Source organism: Mustela nigripes, chromosome 2 (assembly GCF_022355385.1).
Source record: "Mustela nigripes isolate SB6536 chromosome 2, MUSNIG.SB6536, whole genome shotgun sequence".
Classification (NCBI taxonomy): Eukaryota; Metazoa; Chordata; class Mammalia; order Carnivora; family Mustelidae; genus Mustela; species Mustela nigripes.
The window spans coordinates 42,394,476-42,402,133 of record NC_081558.1 but is presented as its reverse complement, the minus strand read 5'-3'; the positions used below and the strand labels follow the sequence as shown (position 1 = coordinate 42,402,133).

At 38.9% G+C, this 7,658-nt stretch overlaps 2 pseudogenes; both read right to left on the bottom strand.

The window, feature by feature from the left end:
• Nucleotides 1-3,290: 3,290 nt before the first annotated feature.
• LOC132009857 (heterogeneous nuclear ribonucleoprotein C-like) lies at nt 3,291-4,218 on the bottom strand (annotated as a pseudogene).
• A 1,188-nt stretch (nt 4,219-5,406) lies between these two features.
• Nucleotides 5,407-5,767, bottom strand: LOC132009856 (transmembrane protein 230-like; annotated as a pseudogene).
• Nucleotides 5,768-7,658: the final 1,891 nt, after the last annotated feature.

The following is a 7,658-nucleotide window of genomic DNA, read 5'->3' as shown; positions in this document are numbered from 1 at the left end:
GATGCGGGACTCGATCCCAGGACCCTGAGATCATGACCTGAGCCGAAGGCAGCGGCTTAACCCACTGAGCCACCCAGGCGCCCTGTTTTGTTTTTTTTAAAGGAGCTTGTTTTCTTTGTTTACACTGAATGAGAACAACCAGAATATCAAGTCACCATGATAGTTAAGTGCAGATCTTCATTGGTCATTCTGGGTCTCCTAATTACATGGAACAATGGTAATGATCCTAAATTTTCATCTGTTTCAGCATCATTTCCATTCTTAATTCACTATGGCTATGCAGATAGAGTCAAATATTTAACTGAAGAGATTATCTGGATAATGTAGGCAGAAGATATCTTGCATATGTGCTTGTGTGTGTGTGTGTGTGTGTGTGTGTGTGTGTGTGTGAGAGAGAGAGAGAGAGAGAGAGACAGATCCAGTCTTGAATATCAAGTTTGTCTTTCAAATTAATCAAATTTGCCAGAAAGTTGCTCATTTGATGGCTATGTGGTTTAGTGGAAAGATCATTTATACTCTTTTGGTGACATTGAGGAAACACAAAGCTCACATTTTTTTAAGGGAAATGTATTGGCTCATTTATTTCAGAATTCCAATAGAATATCCTGGCATTCAGGCATGGTTGGATCTATGGACTCAGGCAGTAAGCTTTGGCCACTATCTCTTTCTTCATCCATAAGAATTTATTTTCCTTGGCTTTCCTTTTTTGTTCAGACATTCCTCATGTGATGAGCAAGATGGTCTCTGAAGCTACATAGGCATAACCTGCCATCTTTGCAATCCTGGATAAAGGTGATACCAATGGTAGTAACAGTAATAGTAGCTGGTATTCAACTATATTTACTGAAAATTTACTTTATGCCAAGACATTTTTAAGTCATTTAACATCCATTCCTATTCAAAGAATGTTATGAAGAGGTGTATTATTTTTCATATTTTACAGATGAGGGAAGAAAAACTAATTTTTGCTAAGTCTATTAGAAAATTTGGGAAATCTCTATTCGACCTGGATTTCCTAAGTTCCTGACACAAATTTATACCTAAGGCAGATTTCATATAGCAGGTCCAGCCCAGTTTAAATTCTACCCTTGTGACCAGGGAAAATGTGCAATACTCTTGAAAGAGGATAATGTGCTAAAACTACCAATCCTTTACAGGTTAACAACTGAAACGCATCATGATCCACATCCAAATTTCAATGGCTAAACTTGAATTCATTGACTGTCATAACTAAGACATTGCAAGGAAGGCAGAAAAAAATTAGGAATGTAATTTGTATTCTAGATTTAAGAAGTTAAAGAGGAGAAGCAATAAGTAAAAAATGCAGAATTATAAGAAAATGAGTAGAAACAAAGGGCAAATGAAGAGTAACAAGGTTGAGATTGCATGCAATAGAAAAAAAATCGAAATAAAACAATTACAGTAGCCAATTTTATTGAGAACCTATTAAGTGCAGCACACAATTAACCAACCTGGCAGATACTTATATTTCATATACTATCCAGAAGATGTAACTGAGGTTGAGTTAAAATATGTAACTCCCATAAAGTAACATAGCTACAAAATTATTGAGCCTGGTTTCAATCCAGGACATCAGACTCTATGATGTTCTCTCACTGAGGGCTCTAATTCCTGAATAACATAGGACATAGATAGAATTTCCCTAATTTATTTCAGGGAAAATAATACACCTTGAACTACCAAAATGTTTTATATCTTACATATTTAAATAATTCTTTAATATTATCCTGGAAATTTGTAATTTGTGATTCCAATTCAGAAAATGTAGAAACATATTCTACCTTACATCGAAAATAAGCCCAGAAAAGCATTAGTTATAAATAAAATTAATGAACACATAATGAAATCCTGGTCATATTGCTGCAGTCCACTGTGAAATACAATCCCAGAAAGTACCATTATATATCAAAATAAAAATACATTTTGCTAAGTTGGTAGGAATGATACATTTATATCATTTCAAATATTTATATTATTTCAAAGTTTAAGGACCAAAAGGTCTACTTTTACATTGTGGTACACTTCTTCCAGTGTCAAATAAAATGTTAAAAACCATCCTTTGAATTTTCAAAAAAACTATCTTATAGTTTTTCACTGCAGAGTTCATTTGGTATCAGTTAGTCCTTTTTCTTTGTGAGGTTGGAGCTGGGAACAACTCAAGGTCAAGTCACTTGGCAAGTAAGAACTTGGTAACAGAGCACCGCATGCAGTGAACTTCAGTCCAAATTCTAACACTGAATGGTCTGCTATGTTAGCACACTATCCTAGAGTATACTTTATAACACATGAGGATTTTATAAGTTTAACAAATCATACCTTTAAATTTTGTTTTCAGGTGAGGTGAAACTATCTCTGTCTTTGCATAGGAAGAAGTCAATAGTAACTATTTTTTTATTATTTATTTTTATTTAAAAAAATTTTTTTAAGTAGGCTTCATGCCCAGTGTGGAACCCAACGTGGAGCTTGAACTCATGACCCTGAGATCGAGACCCGAACGGAGATCAAGAATCAGACGCTTAACCAACTGGGCTACCCAGGCACCCCAATTATGACTTTAATATTAACAATATTTTATTTTATTGTTTTACTTTTTAGATTTAGGCATTTTTTAAAAACCAGGTTTGTTTTTTTCCCCCAAATTCCTGGTTTAATAAGGACTTCTTTATTTTGAAAAAGAAGGGTCCCAAACATCGGGCTGTTCACAAAAAAATCCCACAGTATCAACTTTAGAAAACAAATCTTAAGATTATTACACTAATTATTTTTCTAGAGGACACATTTGACACACCAACTCTCATTCACAAAAGTACACTGGTACACTTGTGTTCACCAGCCCCACATAGCAGCCTTATGCAGGGTATAACACACATACCTCTAACTTGAAGCTGCTCTCAGGTGCTACTCAACTAATGCAACTGCCTCTGCAGTTAGGGAAGCAACTACTGAGCTCATGTATGAATGGAAAGAACTGTACTCTCTGAATAATGAGAGATTATTTTGGAGACAGCTGATAAAAATCACACATCCTTTTTGCTTGTAAGTCATAAAGAGGTATCAAATAAGACTTAATATAACTACTAGGAGTGTCAAAGGAACCAAAAATGGGACTAGGCCAGGGCAATATGAACTAATGAACATGGGAAGGACAGGATGGGGAAAACAGTGAGCAGAGAGAAGACACTAGGGGAGAGGATCTGGTGAATATTTTGATCTTAGACAAGCACCGAGGTAAAGAAATAATGGGGCACGTAATGGCAACCACTATGTGCTTAGGAGTCATCCTCACCTTGGCACTGTCTCTGTCATCCTCTCCCTCCTCAGCCTCTTTTTCATGGTCCTTGATCAACCCCAGCTGGCCATCCCCCTAATCTTCATTATCATTTTCATCATTATCATGAGTAGGTCCCCCTCCTCAGCAGAGTCAGCTGTACCCGCCCCCACACTCCACCTTCACATCGGTCTCCTCTTTCTTCAGGGAGCTGCTGCTCTGCTCCTCTTCTGACTTACCATTCTTCACCTCTCCTTGTTTGCTCTATTTTTTCTCCAAATTTTTCCAGGATTTCCAGTAGAGAATCCACTTTTTGTTTTATCTGGGTCAACTCCTTCTTAATGGTCTGAAGGTCACCGTCTTTCAACTTTCCAGACTTGGAAGAAGATCCTCACTGTCCACTCTTAGAATTGAAGCCACTTTTGCCCCTTCGTGAGGTGTTTCCTAATACACGCTGGCATCTTTGAAGGAACTACAGCCCAAGAAGGAGGAGGAGGAGGAGGAGGAGGAATATGTGCTGGGTAACTATTCATCTTGTCATAATAACTTCATTGAAAGTCATCGTCCAAGTCATAAGAGTTGCTGAGTAGAGGGGACGGAGAAGGGTGTTCTGGTACTGACCCGTGCATCTCCGCTGCAGATCATTTCACACCTGCGTTTCCTCAGTTCACCTTTGGCTCTGAAGCCAGATTAATATCTAAAACCTGGCCAGCAATCATTCTGTCATCCTCTCCTGCCACAGCAGCCCAGGCATTTCTCTCATTAACATACTGGACAAAGGCAAGCCCTTATGAACCCACAATTTTGCCATATTTCCAGAAGATGGCCTCCACATCAGATTTCTTAACCACAAGAGCATTGAGATTCCCAACAAATACACGGGAGTTCATGGAGCGAGGATCTGTCTTGTTGGTAACATTGCTGGCCATCTTCTTTGATGTTAAGGTTCCTCACAAAGCCGAACGATGTAGCTGAAGACCAAAAAAAGTCTCACAGGGCAGGGAATGGAGAAGAGATTGGATTCTGAATCTCTTGCTCCCAGGTTCTACGTGGAGAAATCAACTACTGCTTGAGGTCGACGATGCGGCCACACTGCTCAGTCTTCGTCTCTTCACAAAATGGCCTAGAGTTTGGCATTTTACTTTCTTTTGAATATGTCACATTTCACAAGCTAGGAAGACAGAATCAAACTAAGGCAGTCTAGTCCTCTAGGGATCCAGGACAACTCTTGCGATCTCTAGCAGAATGGCATCATGATACAAGGTGCTAATGATAGGCTTATAATCTCTAAATAATAACAATTTATCTACATTTTTTCCCCTTAGGAAACATCTGAAAGTCCAGTCCTTAAAGGCATGATACATGAGCATCTCGATCTACAAAGAAAAAAATGACCCAAATCATATGCTGGCCAGTTTACTGGTGGACCAAATCAAAGCTGACCAATGACTAGTGAACAGAGGAAGTGTTTACCTTTTGGAAACTCACTCTGAGATTTTAAAAAAAAGTCCTGGCTGCTGTTAGTAAGAAAGCAAGTAAAAGATGTTACAGATACACGCACACTGGTACTTGATTTTGTCAAGGTTTTCCACTAGAATACAAAGCTAGAGATGAGAGTAGGAATAAGATACTTAGATGTTTTCTAAGTATAAATTTCAAATAAATTACCATGTTTCAAAATAAATTACCAGCAATATGAAATTGGCATACTGAATTCTTCCATTTGCCACCAAAACAAACTGACAATGAGGAGTATTTCAAAGAAATGCTCAATTACAGGAAAGGTGGTAGTAATAACACTTTCCACTACAGAATAACCTCTGGCTTTCCCATACCATTAACACTGCTACTCTTGCAAGATACATGTGCATGCAGAAAAACTTGTTAGCTGTTGCCAGGGCCAGGAGATGTAAAGATAGAGCATGTCCTGATTAGTTAATTTGTGACAATAAGCTCAGGTGATAACTTGGGGATGGACCCATAAAATCTGGCCATTCTTTTGTTTAACAACTGAAAACTGCAGAGTTCCTCAGTCCTTTGCCACAGTTTCTGCTCGATATCCTAAAGCTGGCTTCAGTCCCATCTGTGACTCATCTGCTCAGTGTTGGGGGTGGGCACTAGTTGTCAAAATCTGGAAGGTCATCGGTAGGAGTAACCCCAGTAGCCTTTGGATACATAGTAGGAGATGCTCGGGTGGTAAAATTCTGGTAGGAACACCAGGATGCCAATGATCAGGACCGAATGGTCCAGCCTCCAGCCTGCCCTTTGTTGATACAGCCAGCAGGAGGGAGCCTATGATGAAAAAGGCACCCATCAAAACAGCACTGTAGTAAATAGAATGGTTTCGTATGGGATCTTAAGAGTGTTTTTTCTTAAACTCACGGCCAATTTGTAGGCATCATCTGTACTGGAAAGCCCTAAGTATTTCACTTTACTACCGGAGATTCCAGTAACCAGGCTGGTAGGAGACAGCCTCATAACAAGTGGACGCAGCTACAATCAGAGCATCGCACCAGGTCGCCCCCACACCAATGGCTTGTTCACGGGGCAGCAGAGGCGCTGGAGGCTCATGGCATGCCTCACTTAACTGCCATCCCAACCGCCAATATTATCAATATTTTAAAGATCATTTTAAATTTGGTACATGTGTTAGGTACATTGATATCTAAAGCATCCTCCATGAATATATCCAGCACTGTGATATTTTACATAATACCGGAAAACCAGAAACATATTCATAAAGACACTAGGAAGTACTTATATGCCAAAGGTTCCCAGAAGGGGAGATCTCTGGTGATCTGTTGATGGTTCTGGCTCTGTATGGATATGACCACCAATTCAAGGGCTGTATCTTTTACTCCACATCCTGCCGTCCGCAGCATTGTGTAGTACTGTCAACTCCAATTTACAGAAGTGAAAAGGGTAATGTTACCAGAAAGATTCAAAGAGATTTTGCACCAGTTCATTAAAAAATCAATTTGCAAGCACAGAGAGGATATCAGATAGTAACTATTATTTATCAAGCTAAATAAATCCATTTTTTAAAATATCAAAGAATGAATCCTGCAAGTAGGGAAACTTCAGAGATAAGAATTCCTTTGATTTTTGTTTTGTTTTGAACCTACCCTCATATGAATTTTTACTTACAAAATGGTTAAGGATATTACTTTTGGGGGAGCCTGGGTGGCTCAATGAGTTAAGCCTCTGCTTTAAGCTCACATCATGATCTCAGGGTCCTGGGATTGAGCCCCGCATTGGGCTCTCTGCTCAGCAGGGAGCCTGCTTCCCCCCTCTCTCTGCCTGCCTCTTTGCCTACTTGTGATCTCTCTCTCTGTCAAATAAGTAAATAATTTTGTTTTTAAAAAAAGGGTATTACTTTTGGCATAATAATTCAGAGAAAAAAAATGCTAGCATGCTTGTTCATAAGCATATATATGCTTATACAGAGAGACATATAACAACTTCCTGGGATTTTCTGGAACTTTCACTCAGTTTCCCAATTCTATATTACCTTGGATTAAAGATGAATGAACAAGAAAGATAAGAAAGAAATATAATAATAATACATATACATAATGTGGTAAACTATACCAAACCATACTATACTATAATATATATAACATAACCCAGCAGTGGGAACACTTAAGCACATTCACATCAATGGACACAATTGTTGCTCATTATACACTGAGAACAGTGGGCCAGCTGGCACTGAGGAATGTGTTGGAGGAGAGTGTGGTAGGAAGGGAGGCAGCCAGTGATGATGAGTATTCAGAATGAGGCAAAGGAATTTGTGTTTATATGAATGTCAGAGTGGGAACTCATGAAGGATTGGAGTAACAGCAGAGATGGCATGGCTCCAAAAGTGTGACCTTCCATGGTGAGTAAGATTTAAAGAAAGAGAAGGGCCAAGAAATGAGCTAGGAAGATATTGCAATGATCCAAGCATGACGTTGCTATGGCGGCAGAATGGGGTTGGAGGGCATGACAGCATGATGGATAGGAAAAACACTTCCAAGACAGAATTCAGAGGACCTGGTGTCTTTATCCCCATATACAAAACCTAAACTAAAGATTCAAGTTGGCATTATAGAAAATGGGAGAGAAGTTCTCATAGAAGCACCAGCTCTGAGATTTGGGGCTCATTATGTTTTCCCTTGAGACTCGGTCTTTGTATCTGTAAATCATATTATCAGCAGAGGCTTTCAGCTCTGAAATTTTGTTTCTGTACTCCAAGACACTGGAAGAATGGCCAGAGTAAAATGGACTGAAAATAGATAAAGCAAAGGTAAGAATTAGTGGTTGTTTGAAGAACAATGCATATAATCGAACATTTAGTATGTACCAGGAATTATGTTAATGTTTAAAA